The sequence below is a fragment of the Saccopteryx leptura genome, chromosome 3 (genome assembly GCF_036850995.1).
Source record: "Saccopteryx leptura isolate mSacLep1 chromosome 3, mSacLep1_pri_phased_curated, whole genome shotgun sequence".
In the NCBI taxonomy this organism is placed as follows: domain Eukaryota; kingdom Metazoa; phylum Chordata; class Mammalia; order Chiroptera; family Emballonuridae; genus Saccopteryx; species Saccopteryx leptura.
In genome coordinates, this window is record NC_089505.1 from 95,870,795 (window position 1) to 95,894,874 (window position 24,080).

A 24,080-nucleotide genomic window follows, 5' to 3' on the forward strand; every position below is an offset into this window, starting at 1 on the left:
CAGAAAGAGGAGGGTGACAAGAAGATGGCAGGGAAGAGCCAGGTCTCTTCCCCCCGAAGGAAGCGCTGCTGTTTGCTGGGCACTTGCGTGGTTTTAAACACTTGACGTACATTTTCTCGGCTGAGCCCCACAACGTCCCGTGAGGTAGGCTGTGCCCGTGTCCTCTGTTCTAGGCGGGGAAACTGAGGCGAGGCCCAGACAGACGTGCGGAGAGACAGGGTGCAGTGTGCAGAGCCTGGCACGGCTGGAGCGCACAGGGCGTGGCGTGCAGGTGCGGCCTCTCCCTGCCCGGGCTGCTATGTGCCAGGGTCACAGAGAGGGCGCGTGCGGCAGCCTCAGTCTGGGGCCTGTGCCGGGGAATGCTGACCTGCTTTATGGGCTCTTACCTGGAGGTTGGAGGCCTCATACCTGGAAGCTCCATCTTGCCCTGCTGCCTCCTTCACCAAGCTGACAAGGCTGACTGCTCGGTGCCCCCCACCTTCCCCCCGCAGCCCTGGATCCCCACTTCCTACCTCCCCAGGACCATCCTCTGGGGATTCAGGCAAGGGGCAGGAGCCCCCTTCTCTGGCTGGAGGAGAGTGTAGTGGGAAGGCAGAGGGTGCCCAGATGAGCCAGCAGGGTCTGTGTAACCCAGCAGAGCCCGAATCCATGCCTGGAACCTGTGCAGCCTGGGACACACCTAGGATTTTTTTTTTTTTCTGAAGCTGGAAACGGGGAGAGACAGTCAGACAGACTCCCGCATGCGCCCGACCGGGATCCACCCGGCACGCCCACCAGGGGCGACGCTCTGCCCACCAGAGGGCGATGCTCTGCCCACCAGGGGGCGATGCTCTGCCCCTCCGGGGTGTCGCTCTGCCACGACCAGAGCCACTCTAGCACCTGGGGCAGAGGCCAAGGAGCCATCCCCAGCGCCCGGGCCATCTTCGCTCCAATGGAGCCTTGGCTGCGGGAGGGGAAGAGAGAGACAGAGAGGAAGGAGGGGGGGGGTGGAGAAGCAAATGGGCGCTTCTCCTGTGTGCCTGGCCGGGAATCGAACCCGGGTCCCCCGCACGCCAGGCCGACGCTCTAGGATTTTAACTGGGCACCAAGCAGGAGCAGGCAGCGGGAAAAGGCCAGAGCCGAGCCGAAGGCTCTCCCGAACCAGCCTGGAGCTATCTCTGCGGGGTCCCACTGGGTGCCCGGAAGCACCGACCCCCGCATTCACGCTGCCACCCGCATTCACGCTGCCACCTTGGAGCCCCACAGCCAGTGAGAAGGACTCTCTGCTGAGGACCCTGCCCTCCCCCATCCACTGAACTCTGCCCTCCCCCCAGCTCTCCCCATCGGAGTCCTTGAGAAAGAGGAGGAGGGGCCCACAGACGGTCTACCTGTGGCTCTGATGTCCTCAAAAGGTTCCCGAGCAGAAATTGGACTCTTTGTTCGCATCTTTGTAGCCATCTCAGGTCCAGTGATAACCACACTAATGACAGCAGCAAGCACCGGTCCGGGCTCTCTGTGTGCCGAGTAAAAACCCACAACTTGGGAGGAGAGAACCGCTATTAGGCCCATTTTGCAGATGGGAATAACGAGGGCCTGAGAGGTTAAGTGCCTTGCCCAGGTTAAGCACGAGGCAAAGGGCAGAGCCAAGATTTGAACCCAGGCAGTCTGCAGGCAGGGTACCTCTGCTTCTCTACTGGCGCACGCCACCTCTGGCCACCACTGACCTGTGAGTTCATTCACTTGTGTGGATGGTGCACGAGGGAAGCGTCAGGGAGTGTGGAGGGAGGGGCCAGGCTTTGGGGCTAAGCAGACAGGGGTGGGGAGGGAGCCCAGCTCTGCCCCTTCAGAGCTGTGGGACTTGGGGCAGGTCACTTGGCCTCTCTGAGCCCCTATACCACACTTCCCAGAACAGGGGGTGCATCCTGCTCTAGGTGGTCCTTCTTTCCATCCACTGCCTGTAGCTTGCTGCTGAAGGTCTGCCTCCTTTTTGCCTCTGCAATGTGCCAACAGAGGGGGCAGGTGGTGAGGTCTGGACTCCACTGCAGTCAGTGTGGAGGTGCTGGGGTCTGACGGGGTAAATGCCCGGTGTCCTGGGATGGATGGAGCTGATGGGGACAGGGTGGGGCCCAGCAGAGCGAGCTGATGAGGAGAGGCTGGCAGGGAAGAAGAGACAGCCGGGGCTACAGCTTTGCACCATTAGCTTTTCCTGCTCTGTTCCTCTCCGTTTGCCCAGGCACTAATGCCAGCCTGTGATGCCAGCCTGTGAGATCTGAGATGGGGAGCGCCACATGGAGACCCTGCCAGCTGCTCTAGCTGCTGATGGGACAAGGAGGCCCCTGGACTCATTAAATGTCCCCGTGCTGCCCATGGCTGCATGCACCTCATCCTCTGCTCAACACTCCCCCACCCCCAGCCTCTGGAGGCCACAGAAACAACTCCGGAAGCCTCTGCCAGACTTCTGAGGTTCTCCCTGGGGGATCCCCGTCTATTCATTTTCCTTCTGCATTAGGGTATAGCAGACACATAGGAAAGTGCTTACACTAAAGGTCCAGCTCAGGGAATTGTTACACCCCTACACCCCGGGGCCCACCCACCGCCCAGCTCAGGATCTAAAATATTTCCAGCACCCCATGATATTTCCTTCCACCAAGAGGGAAATGTGCTTTTGACTTTTGAATCAACTTTGACTAGTTTTTGCTGACTTTGCTGTGCATACAAATAGAATCTCTGTGTCTGATTTTCTCTGCTCAGCATACCATCTGGGAGATTTGTCTGTGTGGTTGTACATATCAGTGACCCACCCCTTTTCATGGCTGTGTAGTACTCCATTGCATGGATCTATTATAGTTGCTTTGTCCATTCTCCTCTAGAGCAGTGGTTCTCAACCTGTGGGTTGCGACCCCGATGGCTTTAGGCGACCCCTGTGTTTTGGTCGTTCGACCCCCGCCGGGGTCGCGACCCACAGGTTGAGAACCGCTGCTCTAGAGGGACATTGGGCAGTGGCTATCAGTTTTGATCAATGGCAAATAAAGTTGTTTGAATGTGAGTGTTCATCTCTTTGGATGCATCCGCAGGAAAAAAAATACTATGAATACAGGGAATGTGAGTGTGCAGCTTTAGTAGAAGCTATCTGAATTAGTTCCCCAGGGCAGCCTTAACAAGATGCCACAAACTGGGTGGCTTAACACAACAGAAATTTATTCTCCCATAATTCTAGAGGCTAGGCATCTGAAATCAGGCGTCAGCAGGGCCATGCTCTCTCTGAATGCTCTAGGACGAAAGCATTCCTTGCCTCCTTCTGGTGTCTGGTGTTACCGGAAGTCCTTGGCGTCGCTTGGCTTGCATCTCCAATCTCTGCCGCCATCCTCACGTGGCATCCTCTCTCCTGTGAGTCTGTGTCTCTGTCCAAATTCCCCTCTTCTTATAAGGACTCCATTCACTGGATGGGGACCTCACCCTAATCCAATATGGCCTCATCTTAGCTGGGTTACATCTGCAAAGACCCTATTTCCAACTAAGGTCACATCCAGAGGTACCAGGGGTTAGGACTTCAGCATATCATTGGGGGGAGGGGGCAGAACGCAGTTCAATCCGCAACACTGCCTAACAGCTTTCCAGAGTGTTTATCCCCTTTCATATTCTCACCAGCAGGAGGTTGGGTGCTCCACATCCTACGTGTTCCTACTCTTGGTCCATACCTTAGGGTACTCCCATTTCTTTATTTCTTTCTTTTTTTTAAATTTTCCATTGCTTAGAGAGAGAGAGAGAGAGAGAGAGAGAGAGAGATAGCAAGACAGAGAGAGACATCAACTCTTTGTTTCACTTAGTTGTTCTATTTAGTTATGTCGGCATTGATTGCTTCTCATATGTGCCCTGACCAGGAGCGGAACCCATGACCTCAGCGCACCAGCATGACACGCTCTCCATTGAATCGCCCACCGTGATTTTTTGCCCTCTGACTTTGCAGAAGAGGCATTCACTAGCTCTGCCTGTTGAAACCCTCCCCCTCCTTCCAGACTAACCTCACGCATCTCCGCCCCCGGGAACCTGCCTACCGGGACACCCCCACCCAGGCCAAATTCGTTGGGCCCTCCCTCTGGGTCCTGTGCACCTTCCTCCTTCTAGACAGACCGTCTGCTTCATTGCATGACGCAGAGGTCAAGGCTGCAGGCTCAGGAGTGGCAGAGCTGGTCTCCAAGTCCACACGAGCAAATGCCTCACCTCTCTACGATCCATTTCTTTTCTGGGAATGTTCTAGATGTCCACATGACTTCATCCTCCGTTCCAGCCAGGTGTCTGTCCAGTTGTCACCTCCTAAGAGAAGCCTTCCCCGGGCACCTGGTCTGAAACAGCATCCCCGTCACCAACCCGTGTCCTTTTGTTTTTCATAGACTGTATCCCCGCCTGGCATCATGTGATGTGTGCTGACGGGCTTGCTTGCTGACTGTCTCTCCCACTAGAAATTAGTTTCCTCTTGTCTCTTGACCGCCCGCTCCATCTCCAGCACCTGGAAGGTCGCCTGGGGCAGTCAACAAACCGGATGTTGAGGGAAGGAAATGAACCGACTCTGTAGAATGGGGAGAGGAGCGTCTGCCAGCCGGGGCAGGGATAGTCCTTGGGAGAGTAAATGAGCTCACGCTTAGTTAGGTCTCAGCCCAGCGGGAGCTAACTCTATCAGTGTTCGCTGTCCTATTAATTTCTTATTGCTTCTGCCACCAAGCGCCGTCAACCTAGTGGCTTAAAACAATACAAATTTGACCACCTCAGAATTCCGGAGGCCGGAAGTCCGACAGGGGTCTGGCGGGGCTGCAGTCGGGAATCGGCAGGGCGGAGTTCTTCCCGAAGTCTCCGGGGGAGAGTCTGCTGTGAACAGTGAAGCTAAAACATAAGGACCGCTTAAGACAAGAGGTGACATCTGAATCTCAGCTCTGCTACTTCCTGGCAGGGGTACCCTAGGCACGTCACTGCCTCTCCGTGCCTCGGTTTCCCCGTCTCTAAAATGGGAATGATAATAATAGTCTCTACTCTGTAGCATGCTTGGGAGGCTTAAAGGAGTTGGGGAAGGCTCTTGGAACCGGCACAACGCACATGCGCTAGGCGGATAGTGGGGATTGTAAGGCCATTGCTAAGCCCCTCAGGTTGGATAGACATTGGCCTTGGCCACACATTCATCCAACACCATTTATTGAATGCCTATGACCAGCCCAGCAGGGTGCTGGGTTAGGGAGACAGTGGTGAGCCGTTTGGCTCAGGCCCTGTGACACAGGGCTCTCGATCAGCATGTGAGGACGAATTACGATTGCTCCCATTGTACAGGTGAGAAAACTGAGACCTAGGCATGCTAAATGCGTGAGGCCCCATAAGCGGAAAGCAGTGGAGCTGGTGTTTAAAACCAGGCAGCCTGCACTCCAGACAGCTGTCCCCCATCGCCTCCCCCACTCACAGCCTCAGGACCCGGAGTCCTGGAACTCTGCCCTGCCTCTTTCTGGAGACCTTGGAAACAGTTTTGAAGCAGAGGCCCCCTTTCCTTATTACGGCCATCTCGGGAGGACATGAAAATTTGGCTCTGATCAAATTAGGCCCCTGTTGTGGTATAACTTTCTACATTCACCATAAAGCTAATAAACTAATAAATTAGACGGAATGAAAATATCATTGGGCGAGACCGCACACTAAAGCATTGCCGTAATTGCTCTCGCGGCCGGGGCCAACCCCTCAGATTTTGCCTTGGCCAAGTTTCCTCAGCTCACCGTGTCCCTAATAAGGCATAACTCACTCTATAAACATTAAATTGACTTATTTATTTTAAATTGCAGTGGAACTGAAAACCACCTTGATAAACCTATTCTCATGCATCTGATTTTCCCTAAACATAGCCCAACAATTTTTTTCTTTTTCTTTCTTTCTTTCTTTTTTTTTTTTTTTTTTTAACAAAGACAATCTCTAGTCTGCCTCCCCCCTCCTCTTGCAGCCTTGCCTGGCTGCTCCTCACACCATGATTCCAGCTTTAGAGATTTGACTCCTTCTCCGGAGGCTAGCGAGGTCATCCTTTCCTGAGAAAGATGATCCAGGGCTAATTAGTAGTAATAACGGTGCTCATGGGTGTAGTGGTGTGTGATTGGGGCTATGGGCTGGGCCCTCGGCCACGGCCTTTGTGTGCATGGATTTGCTGGTGCATCCTGATAAGCCTTTGGGGGGGGCCCTCCATGAGCCCCTTTCTGCGGAGGAGGAAACGGGATCAGAGAAGGCAACGGACTCGCCTGAGACCACACAGAGCGTGACTTGTAGCAGAACTGGGACCCAGCCAGGGCGGTCTGAGGCCAGAGCCTTGGTCGTCACCATTGCGCTATCCTGCTTCTCCGCAAACTGGCACCGGCGCTGATGAGGCATCAGGCTCTGGATGAGATGAGGCACGTACCTTGAGCTGCGAGAGGCACTCACAACCTGGCGTGTTGGAGGTTGGGTGGTGTTGGGGGTGGGGGAGATCTTGACATGCAGACAGTGGTTACTATGGGCCCAGGAGTCCAGAGGCCTCTACCCGGCCCGGCTGACAGAGGTGCAGGAGGTTGAGGGGCTTGGGTGGTGTATCGGAGGCCATGGTCGGTGGGGAAGTGGGAGAGGTAACAAACATAAATACCGGAGGAAGGCATTCATTCTAGGGGGAGGGCACAGTGGGGGCGAAAGCCAGGTGGTGCACCCGGAGACCTGTGGCCGGAGTGAAAGGAGGGGAGAGGGGAGCCCTTGCCCTGGTCCAGCCACAGTCTCGGGGCTATTCCCACTTGGCCCTGTGGAGATGATGCCCCTGTCAGCGACAGCTGTCATTATTTATCGACGGAAGCTGGCCCACATGGAACCACTCAGAACCAGGAAAAGAGGGAAGCCTGGCCCCTCTTGAATCCGGGTGTGACCATGTTGTTCTCCCCAGAGGTTAACACAGATAGGCCGAGCACCTGGGCACTTATGTAACCCAAGGCCACCTTCTCATGTGTCAAATGGGTGTGGCAACACCTACATCAAGGGGCTTTGATCCTCAGCCCAGATCCCCACCCACCCACCCACATGCCCCGCCCCTCCTTCAATGTTTATTCCCCTTTGGCCCTCTCTCAGGCAACTGCAGCTCAAACTGAACTCATCTGGTCCCTCTCAGGGGCTCCCTGCTGCTTGTCTTAGGGGAGGACCCAGCCGTCACCAGCTGCCCACACTGGAAACTCAGGAATTTACTCCGGTGACTCTCTCCCTCACTCCCCATGTCCAATCAGTCACCGTGTCCCCTCCCTGGTGCCTCCTGAGTTGATTCCAAGCCGTTCGTTTCTCTCTGTCCCCCTACCAGACCACGCCGCCACCATTGCTCATCTGACATCATCGCAGGAGATCTTAGCTGCTTAGCCCATGCCCCTCTGTCCTTCCTCGTCCCATCGTCCACTCCGCAGGGCTAAGATGCAGACTCACCATGTTATGTCTCTGCCCTCCTTCTCCCTCAAATGTCTTCAGGGACCACCACTCTTCTCAGGAGAAAAGCCAGACTCATTAACATCACCCGGGAGGCCTGCATGGTCCAACCTTGCCTGCCTGCCCCACCCTTCACATCTGTACCAATGCCCCTCACTCCCTGAGCCTCCCTTCACTTTGCCAGTGATCGCGGCCCCACCCTCCCAGGTGTTCCACACATCTGGTCCCTCCCCCACCACCTAGTCCTGGTCCTCCTTCTGAACCCAGTGAGGCTCAGAGTGGGGACTTGCCTATATTGGCGGCTGCTTGCTCAAGGTCACACAGCTAGGAGTCGGGATTCAAAGCCAGTCTCCAGAGCCCATGCCCTGGTCCTGCTGTCTTTGGCCTTCGTAGTCTTTACACAGGCCCAGAGCGGATCTGGAGGCTGTACGGGGTATTGTAAACCTGGAAAATGAAAGACCTTCCTCAGGACCAGAGGGCGGACATGTTGACTCTAGATGGTTCTTCCAAAATGAGGGTTTTGGGCCACATCACCCCAGCTGTTGGCATTTCTCTGGGCCAGTGTAGCTGTGAAATGACTTCACTGTGGGTGTGAAGGAGAGCCCCTGGCCCTTCCTCCCAGACTCAGGTGGGTGGCCAGTGGCCCCTTCTTCCTTCTCACCTTCCTGATACTACCACACCCGCTCCTCCCATTGGCAGCTAGCAGAAGGGACAGATGGAGGAGGCATCGGCTGTAAGAGAGCATCCATTAACACGCACTAGTAGACTCGTCTGTCAAGCCACGGCTCACTTCTGCGGGCCTTGTCTCTATTGATAAGGTGTGTGTGTGTGTGTGTGTATCTGTGTGCTTGCTTAAACAGGACTGTTTCTGTTTTGGACTTGGTGAGAATCCAAGATGCTCAGCCTAGGAGCTTGAATCCACTGAGGCTCGGACTGGGCACCTGCACATTACAGGTGGCTGCCACCCCACCTCTTCCACGGAAGGGTCACCTCTGAGCACCCGATGGTCCTACCTCCACCCCTCCTTTGCTTGCTTAGTGTCTCCTATAAGTCCTTCCTCTCACGGGGCCTTACACACAGACCAGGGGCTGACAAGTTGACAAGTCAAAGCTTGCTGGCCAACAAGTATGTATAACTGATGTTGAATGTTTTTGATTTTAAAATGTTTTTAATTAAATTAATGACCAACTTTTGAAAACCAGGAGATTTTTACATACGCATCTTTACTTTTGGCTTTTCTTTAAAAAGCTGAAGATGTGGCTCTTTTACTGGTTAGTCCTAAATTACAGCAATCAACCGCCATAGCAGTGGTGGGGTTCAGTGGCCTCCCCATTCCCCACAGTCCACCCCACCCTCTATTGTCTGAATTTCTATCCGTCAGCATTAGTTTGGGCTATGTCCAACAGAAACCTAAATAAATGTGTCTTAAACTAGATTAAAGTTTATTCTTCTTCTAAAAGTCCATGAAGCATGTAGGACGTTCCTTGGTGTCGGGGACTCAAACCCCTTCCCTCTTGATGTCTACTATGCATAGCCTCCATACTCAAGTTTACCTCAAAGTCTAATAAGGCTGCTCCAGCTCCAGCCATTAGGACTACATTCCAGCCAGGAGAGAGGCAGAAGAGGAAGGAGAAGGACTCACTCTCTCCCTTGAAGAGTCTTCAAGAAGTTGTACATAATACCTCTATTTATATCCCATTGGCCAGAACATAGTCACATGGCCATCCCTGCTGCAAGGATGTCTGGGAAATGTAGTGTTTATGTCAATCAGGTGTATGTCCCGCTGTCAAGGGTTCTATTACTATGAAAAGAGAATAGCAATTGAATTATTTAACTTCTTTACACAGGCCATAAGCTCATGATGAGGAGGCCTTGTCTTTGACTTTGTCTCTGAGCTTCTGTTACTTCATTGGTAATTTACACACACTATTATTCATCTCCTACTGTTCTAAGGAATTCACAAGATGACAGATGTCAACATGCCTAGCAAAGTCTGTGGCACTTAATGTCAGTTCAGTGACATTCTCATCCATTCTTCCCCCCGATGTCCACATGGCTCACTCCCTTACTTCCATTTCTAACTGTTCCCTCCCCTGATCACCCTGAAATTTAAAATTTAACCCCCCACCTCCACTCCCAGCCCACCTCCACTCCCAGCACTCTCCATCCCTGTCCTGTCTTTATTTTTTAATAGGTTTTTAAGGTTTTTATTTATTGATTTTACGGGGGGGGGGGGGCGGGGGGGGGGAGGACCGGGAAGCATCAACTCATAGTTGCTTCATTTTAGTTGTTCATTGATGGCTTGTTGTATATGCCTTGACCTGGCAAGCCCAGGGGTTTGAACCAGCAACCCCAGCATTCCAGGTCAACCCTCACTGCGCCACCGCAGGTCAGGCCTGCCTTTATCTGTTTAAAGCTTGTTTTGTTTCTGGTCTGTCTTCCTCAGCTAGAACATCAGTTCCCTGCGGACAGTGATTTTTGTCTCTATTGTTCACAGCTGTATCTCTAGCCCCCAGGACAGGCCCTGACACAGAGTAGGTACTCAGCAAAAATACACTGGATGGGTGGTTGAATGAATGAATAAACAGATGTTTCTTGCATGTCTTCCACATGCTAGGCACTGTGTTAGGTGTGAGAGGCAGGGCAGAGAATAAGATACCTTCCAGTTTCCACATCCCCGTGGCACCGAGCCCAAAGCCGAACATTCTAAGATAAATACCTATTACCTTGGATGGGATCTCGGTGCCAGCAAGAGTCCAGGCATTTTAATTTTGTTTTGACAAAGAGGCTGATGGGAGAGGCTGGCTGGCTCCTCGGCCTCCCATCTGCTCGCAGTCCCCGGAGCCCCGGCCTGACCTTCCCTGCTCTCGGTCCTACGTAGCTCAGGACAGTAAAACATAATTGGCCTGCCCTACTTTTTAAGAGAACCCAGATTGAAGGATTGGGGTTTTTTTGGTGGGCTGACCTGTTTAAGGGCCTTAAGAGGGAGCTGGGAATTTCAATTTTCCACTGCCAAAGCAAAGCTGTTTTTAGCTCAGCTTTGATGAAACAGCGGGAACCAGGTTCGGCCTCGGGTCACCCATCAGCTGACCTGGTTGAGAAAGGACTCCCATGGGGCCCCAGGCCCAGCTGTGGGCTTGTAGGGAATGTTAAGTCTTGCTTTACTCAACTGGGGTAATTGGTACCGCTCTGAAGTGGCCCCGAGGCTATCCTAAAGGTGGGAGCGAGCTCTTGGTCACTCTCAGATGTTTCTTGCTCTTGATGGACTCCTGGGGACAGACAGACCGGAGCTCCTGGCTAGCTCTTCCAGACTTTAGCTGCGTGACCTCATACAAATTGCTTAGCCTCTCTGGGCCTCGGTTTCCTAATTTGTTCAACGAGGATCGTCATTTTGATCTCGCTGGGTGGCTGTGGGCACTAAATGACAGAATGCCCTCTCAAACGTTGAGGCTGTCTCCCTCAATTCTCTCCCGGCATGGGGCTGGGTGATTGACAGCCACACCCGAGGTTCAGGCTGGCTTGGGCAGCTTCTCTGAGTGGGAATGCTTTGGCTTTGGCGCGCGGCCCACTTTTCTAAGGGTCAAGAACCATCTCTTTAAGCCTCCTTTCTGATTCTGTTGTCAAACATGATTGAAAGGACTGGACCTTGGGCTGCCCTGGTCCCACATTAGAAGAATCCAGGTGATGGATTCTTGTTGGAGTTTGCTTCTAGGAAAAATGTGGTCCCTGCAGTTGCAGACATCTGCTCTTGGGCATCAGAAGGCACAGCCAGGCAGTGCACCCAGGGTCCCCTGTCACTTCATCTCCAGGCAGGAGGCCCGGAGCAGAGACCGTTGCTGATGTCAGAGCACCCGCCCATCCTGCCTCCCTGTTAATGCTCTCCCCATCCTGCCCCTGACCCAGACCTTGCAGAAGCCTGGCCACTCCCACCCTCAAAGGCAGTGAGTGCACGGGGGTTCAGGGCACCCACTCTGGAGCCCGGCAGCCAGGGTGCAACCCCAGCTCTGACATCCTCTGGCTCAGTGACTGTCAACACATTCTAAGCCATACCCATGCCTCAGTTTCCTCATCTGTGGAATTGGGATGATGCTACTAATACCTACCTCAGGGGTCCCCAAACTCCGGCCCGCGGGCCACATGCGGCCCCCTGAGGTCATTTATTCGGCCCTCGCAGCACTTTTGGAAGGGGCATCTCTTTCATTGGTGGTCAGTGAGAGGAGCATAGTTCCCATTGAAATACTGGTCAGTTTGTTGATTTAAATTTACTTGTTCTTTATTTTAAATATTGTATTTGTTCCCGTTTTGTTTTTTTACTTTAAAATAAGATATGTGCAGTGTGCATGGGGATTTGTTCATAGTTTTTTTTATAGTCCGGCCCTCCAACGGTCTGAGGGACAGTGAACTGGCCCCTTGTGTAAAAAGTTTGGGGACCCCTGACCTACCTCATGGGATTGTTGTGAATATTGAGCTTTACAGTTGGGGAAACTGAGGCACGGGTATTAAATCACTTGTTCCAGATCACTCAACCGTACCTTTAGCTGAAAGTATCTGGTACACATGAAGCGCTATTATGATGATGATTACGGTTATTACGAGTATTGTTTCAGACAGCACTGAGGGAGTTGAAAGAGATCAGTGTTCAAAGTGACTCCCATGGGGTGTTGCACATAGTAGGTGCTCAAGGAAGATGTGAAGGAAGCACGCACTGTCCCCTAGAATCTCTTGGTCCAGTGGCCTAATTCTGGCCTTGCACATAGTAGGGGCACGACTGTGTTCACTGCACAAGATCCGAGTGAGCACTGGCCCTGGGAAGGGCAGGGACTCTGGAGCGGCCGCCTTCCATGCCTTTGTCCCTTCCCTCTCCTGCCAAAGGCAGGCTCGCTCCCGGGGGCTGGGGGGTCTTCATGATGCCAAAGGCAGGCTTGCTCCCGGGGGCTGGGGGGTCTTCATGATGCTAAAGGCAGGCTTGCTCCCACGGGGCTGGGGGGTCTTCATGATGCTAAAGGCAGGCTTGCTCCCAGGGGGCTGGGGGATCTTCATGATGCCAACTCTCACCCACTGCTAAGTAGGGAGACAAAGGCAGAGATTCCTGTTAAAACGCAAAGCTCCCACAGGGACAAGCGAGGAGGCTCACTGCCAGGCTTTCCGGCCTGAGCTCCCGTTAGCCCGCTGCCTGGTTTCTATTCCCCACCACCCACAGCCTTCTTCCACGGGGCACATGCCCCAGTCCCTGTGCTTGCCGGGCCTGGGGTGTTGTGAGGGGGAGGCGAGGTGGAAGAAGCGTCCCAAACCTTTGGCCCCTCCCACCCTTGTCTGACTCTCAACCCAGACCCTGAGTTGAGCAGACTGACCATGAGGGGCTAAATGGATCAATCAGGATGTGGAGGCGCAAGTGGTTTCCATGGCAGCAGCAAGAGACTGGAGAAGAGAGGCCTGGGGAGGAAGGCGAGGGGGAGAAGAGAGGAAGGGGTCAGAATGGGAGGGACGGGAAGGGGGAGGCAGGGAGACAGAGTTAAGGGAATGGGGTCAACAGAGAGAGACGGAGGATGGGATAGGATGGGCGAGAGGATGGGATTTGGGCCTGAGGCTCGGGGTAATAACCAAACAGTGCGGGAAGGGCCAGGATGGATGGCATGGTGACCCCCTCTTCTACCAACCGGGCATCAGGGAGGCCAGAGAAGCAGGGCCAGCGGCCCCAAATCTGTCATTATCCAAAGTCCTGGTTCCTACTACCTTCCTGGACTTGGGGGATCTAGGAACCCCAGTCTAGGCTGTGTTTTTGTTGTTGTTTTTTTCCTTTGGGAATTCATCATTAGAAGATAAAAATTTGATTCCTGAGGGGTGTTTTCCAAAGTGGAAACAGATCACCCCCAGTTTGCCTGCTAGGGAGTCATGACTGCCATCTCTGAAGCACCCCCGGGCAGGAGTGGGGGGCCTCCCACAGTGACCTCGTTGGAGCCTCAGAACAAAGGCTCCCTACAGCCGTGCTGCAGAAGCCGAGGTCAAGAGAGGCCAGTGACCTACCCAAGGCCACGCAGCCCTGGAGGCTGAGCTGGAATTGGATGAGCCCCCAGACCATCCAGTTCATCAGGAAGGGTCCCCTCTCAGAATGAAATGCTCAAATGCAGAAGAGTGCAGCTCAGGGTGGGCCGGGGAGGCAAGTCCCTTCCTTTGGAAAGGTAACAGAGGGACAGGTGGGGCTCACCTGGGTCCTCACCTTCCACTGCCCATGCAGTGAGAGGCCAGCCAAAGAGCTGCAGCGGTTGGGCCCTAATTATAACGCTTCATACTCGGGGTGGCATTCCCAATCCACAAAGTCTGGGCGGGGTGGGGCCTGGGATGGGTCCTGGGATGGGTCTGAGGCTCCTGCACAGGGGAAGGGAAGTGGGGGGGGGGGGGGCTGGGGCAGGACAGGAAGGGTGCTGGCATGTTCTGGAACCTCTCCCCCCACTTTTCCACCCTTCTCTGTTCTCCTTCCCTCCCAGCCCTGAATTTGATTGGAAGCCACAGATGTTTTGCATGCCCCGAACAGTTTTATGATGAAAACCGTTTTCAGGTTGAAAGGAGGATAAAACTCACACTAATGGCTTTTTAAAGGCCCTGGAAAAAAAAAAAAAGAGTTCAGGCAGTTTCTGCAAGGAAAGGGGAAGCACAGAGGAAGAAGGTGATAAAACTCTCAGTGCTGAGGGAGGGCCTCTTAGGTAAGAAGCCTCTGCCCAGAGCTCCCTCTCCTTCCCTCCCCAGACCCCCTCCCCGCCATTCGAGACAGCCTGACCTCCTCTAATGGGTGCTGTTAGCGTTCTCAGGTAAGCCTGCCACATGTAGACTGGCGGACCTTGGCTGGCTCCCCAGCCAGGAGTATGGCTGGAAGACGGGGAAGCTCTCAGGCCCATGAGCGATTCTGGCATGTCCTTCTGCTTGGCTCCGGGGAGAAGTTGGACCCAAATTCCCCAGCTCTGTGTTGTGAAAGAGGACCAGACATTTTTGTCTTGTTGAGACCCCAATTCATTGAGACTTCAGGGTCATAGCAACCGCAGCTGCAGTTCAGTGAGCACCTACTATGTGCCCCCCACCCTAACCCCATGTGAGGGGCTCTGTAACGCCACCACCAGTTCTCAAACCACCTGCAGGGGCACCGTCCTTGGCCCTCGCTAAATCCCCGGGCACAGGCGGCCTGTCTTCTTTCTCCTTGATTGGCTGCTGACTGCTGTCCGGCCTGTGGCCGGTCACCCCTCTCTCTTTAGTTTTCACATGTGTTAAATGTAAGGTGACCAATCATCTTGATTTGCCTGAAGCTGAAGGTGTCCCTGAGACATGGGACATTCAGTGCCCAAACCAGGAAATTCCGGATAAACTAGGTGAGGCTGGGAGATTGTCCTGTGCCCGGAGGACTGTCCCTTAGCTCACCGGGTGTCTCCCTTCTCCACCAGCATCTCTGCCTGGTACAGTCTCCATGGCTGCACCGCTCCCCAGGGCACCTGGGGAAATGTCTCTCCAGTCTGCTCCTGCTTGCTGGAGGAGCAAACCGAGGGCTGGCCGTAAGGAGGTGAGAAACTTGTTCCTGGGCTTCCAAGTGTTCTGTCCCTTTTCCTCTGGGGCTGGAACAGGCAGCTTCCTCAGGAATGTGTCGATGAGGGGGGCCCAGGTCTTACCATTTCAGGGGACATTGGCTAAGTGATCACCAAGCAGAATGAGACCGTCTGTCCTTGATCTAAGTCTGGGGTCTGGGTCCCCTGTCTGCGGTGAGCAGGAGCACAGACCCCTCCAGAGGCCTGGGGAGACAGAGAATCTTCCAGAAGCTGGAGGGCGGGGCTAGGAAGGCAGATGCAGCTCTAAGTCAGGGCAGAGCGAGCGTGATGGAAGGCGCCGGATGCATGTGACTGGTTGTGATGGTTCAGGGGGCTTGTCCAAAGCTGCAGAATCTCTTCTCAAAGAGTTTCCATTCCACCATCCTCACCAGGGACATGCCATGTGTCACGGCCTTCCAACCTCCAGGTGTTAGATTTGGCAAAGCCAATGGGAAGGGATCACCCAGTGTGTCTGGTGTGTGTGTCATGGGGGTGTAAACAGATGGATGGGCCCATGGGAAGGGACAAGGACTGACGACCTGAGACTGTAGAGTGGGGCCCGCTGGGAGCTTGTTAGAAACTTTCAGGCCCCACCCCAGACCTACTAGAATCTGCCCTTGAATAAGATCCCCACGGGACTCAGGCCCATTCAAGTTTGAGCCACGCTCCCCAGCCCCATCCTGGAGTCTCCTGTAGAAGACCCCATCCCAGGACAAGTCTAGATCTAGACAAAGCCTTTTTCCTGCCTGTCCCCACCTGCTTTCCCTGATCTGCCACCATGTCCCTAGTACCTAGTTCGTTCCTAGTACTGGAGAGTTCATGCAGCCACTTAGGGTCCATGAAGGGAGAGCCAAAGGGCAGTGAGGGCAGCTGGGGTGGTGGACAAGCCCGGGCTGGCCGAGCAAGTGCACGCCTGTGCCACTGGGCCAAACAAGCATCTTCCATCCAGGCTCTGCAAACTGCACAGGTGTGAGGAGGATGGGCAGGAACCTCAACAACCCCGAGCCCCTTTATCCAGAGAGCAACAGTCCTTTGTCAAGTGTCTTATTAGCGAACATTCCAATAGTGCCATGGCTGCCAGAGACGTATGGCCATTTTTACAAGCTTTGCCTCACCGCTCAGCAGAGGTGGAGAGGGCACTTCGTAATTGTGGCCCCAGCATCGAGGAGCATGACCCTGAACTTGGAGTGAGAGCAGATGTTTGAGGGAAGGGGAAACCAGGCCTCAGGGGATGGGCCGCCAATCAGGAGAGCAGGGCAGATGCACAGACAGTAAAACTTCATTACTTCCCACTTGAGATCTTTCCAGCAGGGCTGAGGAAGAGCAGAGCTGAGCAGGCACTGGGCTAATAAGATTGCAGGGGGTGTGTTTAACCTACTTGCAAGAATGAACTATTTCCTGGCCCCTGGAAGCTCCGTTTCCATGCAAACAATGGTTATACAAATGAAAAGACTCTCTAGTCTCTTCATTAAAGCAGTGCCTCAAAGGACCAATCGCTACCTGAATCTCCTCCATTAGCCCAGAATGAGATACTATGTATATAAATGAAGATGTTTGAATTACAAAATGCTTTTTAAATAGGGTGGATTATAAAAGTTTGGTCCTGACAAGCCTTCTGATTCCACTGCTTTATTTCACAAGAGAAATGAGGCTACCTACCCTTCACTACCTCTCTCCCTCCTTCCCTTCCTCCCTCCCTCCCTCCCTGTCTCTTTCCCTTTCTCCTCTCTCCCTCCTTTCCTCTCTCCCTTTCTCCTGTCTGGCTCAGAGCCAGATGAGGGCAGGTCTTGCCAGCTGAGCTTGGGCTTGACTCCCCAGTGGATAGAAGCCACAGGAAAGGAAAGTTTTAAGCTGGAAAAGGACAGGCCAGATCCTCCCTGTGACCATGTCCCTCTGGCAGCGGGGAAGGGGTGGTGGAGACTGGAGAGACACAGGGCAAAAATGAAAACCAAAGTGGAGAGATCCCCCACTGCAGAGGCAGTGGAGTGGAGGGAAGGAAATGACCACGTGTCACCTGAGAGAGGTTTAGAAGAAAAGAGGGTCTAAACCTCTCCCCTCAAAAGTCACCACTCTCTCTGCAGAGAAATCCTGTAGCCCCACCCTCCCTGCCAAGCCTGTTTTAGTTACATTGCACACACAGTCCCAACAGGACTCATCATTCAGGTTTGCAGCTCACAGCAGGTGCGAGCAGCACTGTAGGAACAGGGTGGGTGGGTGCGTGGGTGGGTGGGTGGGTGAGGGGTAATGTGGAGTGAGGTGCTTCTGAAGGAAGCAGGTACCCTGAGCAGTCAGTATATGAAAGGACAAAAACTCATAAAAAAAAAAAAAAAAAAAGCTGAGGGGCCCTCATACCATCACTTTAGCAACAGTTGGACCGCGTCTTATAGAAGTTAAACATACCCCCAGCCATCCCTCTCCCTGGTCTTTACCCAGGAATAACGAAAGCATGGGTCCACACAAGGACTGGAACACACGTGCTCACAGCACTGTTACTGGGAATCCGCCAAACAGAGAGCAACCCAGGCGTCCGTCAGCAGGTGACTGGGCGGACACAAGGGAGGGCGCGGGCGCACGCACACCACGGGGCTCCCCTGGGCCATCGAGAGGGTCTGGCTCTCAGTCGAGGCAACAGCGTGAATGAGTCTCGTCATAATGATGACAAGTGAAAGAAACCAAGCCAAAATACTGTCCACTCTATGATTCATTCCTACGAAATCCCGAGAAACAAGATCTACGGTGGCCGAAAAACAAGAGTAGTGGTTGCAGAGATCGGGGGTGGGAGGGATGACCAAAGGACACAAGGAAACTTGGGGGAGGTGATAGGTTCATTATTTTGATTGTGGCGATGGTTTCAACGGTGTACGCACACGTCAAAACCCAACCAGTGTGTAAACTTTATGCACATCTTATAGTTTATCAGTAATACCTCAATAAAGCTATAAATAAAAATTTTTTTTTTGTATTTTTCTGAAGCTGGAAACAGGGAGAGACAGTCAGACAGACTCCCACATGCGCCTGACCGGGATCCACCTGGCACGCCCACCAGGGGCAACACTCTGCCCACCAGGGGGCGATGCTCTGCCCCTCCGGGGCGTCGCTGTGCTGCGACCAGAGCCACTCTAGCGCCTGGGGCAGAGGCCAAGGAGCCATCCCAGCGCCCGAGCCATCTTTGCTCCAATGGAGCCTTGGCTGCGGGAGGGGAAGAGAGAGACAGAGAAGAAGGAGGGGGGGGGTGGAGAAGCAAATGGGCGCTTCTCCTATTTGCCCTGGCCGGGAATCAAACCCGGGTCCCCCACACGCCAGGCCAACGCTCTACCGCTGAGCCAACTGGCCAGGGCCTACAATTTTTTTAAAGGGCAAGGATCCCAGGAGACATAATAGTATAAGGACAAACTGACCGAACACATCAGTTCCTAAGACGTGGCGGGATGAGATTAATGTTTCTTGTGACCTTGAACCTGAGGCAACGGAGTTAACGTCCAGCCAGGGGCCTCTAAGGGGGAGGGGGCATACAGGCAGGCTCCATAGAAAAGGTGCCTTTATATGTTGCCATTGGAATGTATTCTCCTGTCTTCTTCCTGCTGTAGGCACAACACCACACACAGGGCCTGGTACCTGAGAGGGACTTAATCATTTCTTTTAACATTTTAATCAATTAACAATGTAGGGAGATGAAACTGGCAAGCGCCTACCACACACCAGGCTCCGTTCCAATGTATTTGCATAGGTTCCTCAATCTGGCTTCAGTTCTCAGCAAAAGTCACCGATTAGATCATTTGATTCCCCAACAGGAGGGGAAGAGTGACTCAGGGATCCATCCCTGTGTCCTCCCGGCCCCACCCTCTGCGCCCCAGTCCTCAATCTCCATTCCATGAGAATCTAGGACTCTTCCCAGCGGAAAGACAAAGCCAGGAAAGGAAAGACGATCACAGACTGTTAAGTCGTGTCAGGTGTGGAGAATGCGAACACAACTTGCTCAGGATACTCCAGTCATCAGAATTAAGGGGCCCACGGAAGCCAAGACAAAGAGAATTTTGGAACATAAAAGGCCATCCTGTGTCTCCCAGCAGGGAGGAAGCAGATGGCTCTCATTACCTGGAGAGGTGGCGAGGCTCAGAATAGAAATACACTCGGGAGCAGTGGAGGCGAATTCCAGAACCAGAGAGCTCAAATGCGTTTGCTGTTCCGGGGAGATCGGAGGAGCAGGGTGGGAGGTGGGGTCCGAAGACAATGTGTGGGTTCTGGCCTCCTGCAGGCTTGGTTTTGAATCATGGCATCCACCTGCTCACTCTATGACCTCAGTCATCTTCCTTCTTTACCTGGTGCCTCAGTTTCCTAATCTATACAACGGCCATAGCAATGCTATTATTACTACACAATACGTACAAGTTAGAACATGATTGTAACATAATACGTATTAGGACATGTGCTATATCATAGGGCAGCGTCAGGGGGCCAGTGAGATAGGGGAACATGCTTAACACAAGGCCACTCATCGTGAATCTTTATCAATGTCAGCACTCCCCCCACAAGGCAGGTGTTATAACACCCATTCATCAGATGCAGAAACCGAAGCTGGGAGAAACCAAAGGATCTGGTTCAGCCTCACACAGCTAGTCGAGCACAGGGCCCAGGCTAGAGCTCGGGGTGCCTAAGAGCCTAACCAGGCTTTGATTGCTTCCTCTGCACTCATTTACACAGTAGCTATTTCTGAGCACCTACCATAAGCCCAGGCTCATCTTCAAGGAGCTCATATGCTTCCCAAGAGGAAAGACAACTAGGTAACAATGTATCATGACATGGACAGATCCGAGGGCCCAGGCGAATGCAGCCCTGGGGAGATAGAAACTCTGTTTACACAAGGGGCAGGCAATCAGGGCAGCCTGCCTGGCAGAGGCAGCATCTGAATGTAGAGCCTATGCACCACTATGTATCTAGTGATTCTAGTCCATTGAACTCTCATGCCACACCAGCTCTGAGCTAAGCCCTTGAATTATTCCATATAATCTTCTCAACTGTCTGGCAGGGTGAGACTACAGATAGGCTTTGAAAGATGGCTAGAGGCATGCATGTGGACAAGAAAGGAAGAGTGGTCCAGGCAGAGCTAACAGCCTGGGCAAAGGCATGGAGGCAGGATCAAATCCTCAGTATCTCTGTGTCCACCTCCACCAAGGCTCAGAATGGGAGGTGGCACCCTGGAGGCATAAACACTCATACTGAAAGTGGGCAGCCCACAGTCCTGGCCCCAGGGCTGGCAGAAGCCCCAGTGACCAGCCCTTGCATGGCCTCATCTGAGCCACGGAGGCCACGGGGCCTGCTGTCTTGGTTTTCAGCTTTTCAAAAATGCACTGACTCGCCCTTCAGCGCCTCTGTCAGTGTTGGTAAACTCCAGCCACTAAACTGCATTACAGTGACCTCGCCAGAAACCTTTGCAGTTATTAATAGTTTATTGATCGCAGCCCGTTGCTGATGAGAATAGGTTTCTCACCGCAGCCCCCTCGGGGCCTCGTTGTCTGTGAAGGCCTTCTATTCTGCATGCAGAGCGGTGCCACTCAAGTCTGAGGAAAGCGGGTCTCCGGGCCGCCTAATCCACTTTAGAAGGATAACACCGGAGGCGCAAGCTCAGATGAGGCCCTACAAAACAGACGGGTCCAAATCAAAGCTGTGACCTGGAGGCTGCTGGACCTGAGGATAAGAACTAGAATCTGCCTTGGGTGGGGAGGGGGTTGCACCTGGTTTTCAGCACAGGGGGAGACAGGGTTCTCCATGCTCACACTGTAGACACCACCCATCCATTTAATAAATATTGATCAAGTACCTGCCATGGCGGTGAGCACTGTGCAAGGCCAGGATACACTGGTAACCCAGAGGCAGACCCTGCCTTCATGGAGCTTACTGATGTGGCCCAGGAGGGGGATATTCAAGAGCCACAACATATGTGATTAAATTACAGTTAGACTAGTTAACTGCTAAAGAGCAGTATGAGGAGACCTGCTGTATCAGTTAGCTATTGCCGTGTAACAAGCTGTCCCTAAACTGGGATGGTGTAAAGTGGAAACCATGTACTATTGCTCACAAGTCTAGGGCTGAGCTAGGCACGTTCCGGAGTGTGGCCTTGACTACAAGGGATGGGCCAGCTGGGGCCTCTCTCCATGTGCTCTTCCTTCAGAGGCTTGTTACCAGGGCGGAGACAGGGAGAAAGTGTGTGGGGGAAAGGGGTGTTCTTTTGAGCCATAGGCTTGGAATTTGCAAACCATCATTTTCATCACATACTGTTGGTCAAGGCAAGTCCCCAGGCCGAGCATGGGGAAAAGGACTCCACTTCTAGACAGGAGGGACTGTAAGTGGCAAACAGCAAGAGGCATGGATGCCAGGAGGCTATTCACCCACGCCATCAGTGCGATCCATGTGCCACACCCGCCAAGTCCAGGGGGTCACTAAGAAACTGACCGTCGCTATGTAACTTGAAGACTGAGCTGGGCGAAGAAAATGCCTTACTCATAGAAAACGAGAAAAATCGACAGCAAACACATTGAATCAAAGAAGGGACATGACTAAATGCACCTGTGAGTGTCACCTCCGAGGGGTCCTGATGGGATTCTGGGACAGAAAAAGGATATTAGTGGAAAAACTGGTGACATCTGGGTAAAATCTGGAGTTGCATTAGCAGTGGTGTATTGATGTTGGTCTCTTAGTCCGATGACCATCCCATGGTCGTGAGGGGTCAAAAAAGGGGAGAAGCTGGTTGAGAGTGTATGGGAGTTCCCTACTCTCTGTTCAGTTTTTCTGGAAGTCTATAATAACTCCAAAATAAAACATTTATGTTTAAAAATAAATAACTTGGCACATGGGAGGCATGGAAAGAACACCACTGTGCCCGGAGAAAGAGGAAGGCTGAGGCGTGGCTGGGGATTGGCAGAAACCAACTTTGCTGGCCCTTATTGGCCAAGATGAGGGTTCTGGTCTTTATCTTAGAAACAGAGAGAAGTTTTTGAAGGGCTTTGGGTGGGGGAGTACCTTAGTTCTATTTGCATTTGCAAAGATCTGGGCTCTTCCTGGAGAATGGATCCAGAGGGAGGGAGACGGAGCAGGATCAGAAACTAGTTAGCTGTCCACCTCCATATTCCCGGTGGAGAAAGGTGCAGGCCGTGGAGATAGAGGGACGTGGCTAGGTCAGGATATATTTAGGAGGCCGAACACCCAGGAGGATGTGGTCACGGACTATATCTGGGGAGAAGAGAAATGAGAGATCCAAGGATGGTACCCAGGAGAATGGCTTGGACAATTTGTGGAGCTAAGGAAACCAGGAGAGGGAACATCTGAGGCCGTAGAAATAGTCCTGAGCAAGATGCTGCCTTCTTCACCAATCCAGGTGTCCCCTGAGCTGTCTTCTGTACCATCTGTGTTGTGTCACCGAAACATATTGCTTTTGTTACTGTCGCCTGAGCATGTCATCAGTGTAGTGATTGTCTAATCATGTCACCTGTGCTGCTATCACATAAACACATCTGTGTATATCACCTATGTGGCGGCTACCTGAACATTTCCACCTGTGTGTCAACCATGTTGTTATTACCTCATTATATCATCTGGGAAGCTTCCAGCTACACATGTCCCCAGAGCCCGTTCCTTGATAGAGCTGGCACCTGAGCATGTCACCGGCATACCTGACCTACACAAGTCACTTAAGCAGGTAGCCTCTATAACTGACATCTATGAATGTCACTCGAGGTGACTGTCACTCTCAACAGTACCCAGTGGGAAAGCAATTTTTTTTTTTAAATCTGAGTTATAAACAAAGAAAATAATTCCTGGAGGGGAGACAGTTGCCTGCTGTTTCCACTGTCACCGCGCTCTTCCGAGAGCCTTGCAAGGGGGTGTGGGGGGAGCAGCATCTTCCCCACTAAGTTTCCTGATGAAAAGCTCCCCATTCTTTAAGTCTTTCATGACAGTAGGTAGACCAGATGTCAACCCTTGTATAGTCTATATAAATGAAGGTATTTGTTTATGATAATGTGTGTTGGGTGGTGGGATGAAAGAGGGAGCTTCAGAGGAGCTGACTATACAGGCTGGGGGCCCAGGTGTGGGGGTGGCGAGGGGGAGGGGTGGGGGTAGTGAATCATAGGAAATGGAGCTGGAAGGCAAAAGTGTGTGTGTGTAGGGGGAGTACAGCCGAAACAAGAGAAGGAAAGCATAAATCTGAGCTTAGATAGCTCAGCAGAAACAGATGGGAGAGAGAAGCTTAGCCAAATAGAGTGGGAAGTGCATCCACAAGGGGAGGGAACGAGGCATTGGACTGAAGGCTGGGACGTACACCCAGAGCCTGTACTCTTAACCACTGCCTCCTCCTTCCCCAGCGGGGCCAGTCTGGTGCATCGGACACCATGCCTGGCACTTACTAGCTTCTTCCCCCAATTTTCTGCTGCAGCATGAGAACTTGTAAGAGCCAAGCACAGTGAACCACTTCTCTAAGTTGTGGCCAGAATAGGCTCCCCTTGGCTGCGTGATTAGACCCAGATAAGGTTGGAATTTGCTGCAGGACAGACTGGTTTTCTGATTCAGGGGGCTCTGGAACGCCAGGCCAGGCTCTCAGGGCATCTCAGGATGAAGGAACAATAGGGGACAGTGCCTCGCCCATTGAAGGCCACTTTCTTGCCTCCAGAGGTCTTGCAATGACATCATCTTGTTCAAGCCTCACTGCAGTCCTGGGAAACGCTAGCCCCATAGTTTAGATGAGAAAAACAGATGGCTCAGAGAGAGGTGGCATGGTTCCCACAAGGTCACACACACAGTGTAGCAACAGTAGGGCCGGGATTTGAACTTGGCTCTCTCTGACACCAGGTCAGGGCTCTGCTATGCAATTTCCATAGGGAGAGAGAACAATATATCAACTCATTTTAGCATGATCTGACCTGCAAAGCCTGTAGAAGGATCTAGAACATGGATCATCAAACTACACCCTGTGGGCCAAATCCAGCCTGTTTTTTTTAACACCCTTTGAACTAAGAATGTATTTTACATTTTTTTAATGTTGGGAAAAAATAAAAATGAAAGATTTCCTGGCACATGAAAATATTTGAAATT

General features: G+C 52.7%; 1 protein-coding gene across 1 annotated transcript in view; it reads left to right on the forward strand.

Moving 5' to 3' along the window:
* The window catches only part of IGSF21 (immunoglobin superfamily member 21), a 244,573-nt gene that overhangs the window by 181,168 nt on the left and 39,325 nt on the right, over positions 1–24,080 (forward strand). The gene's annotated exons all lie outside the window — the stretch shown is intronic.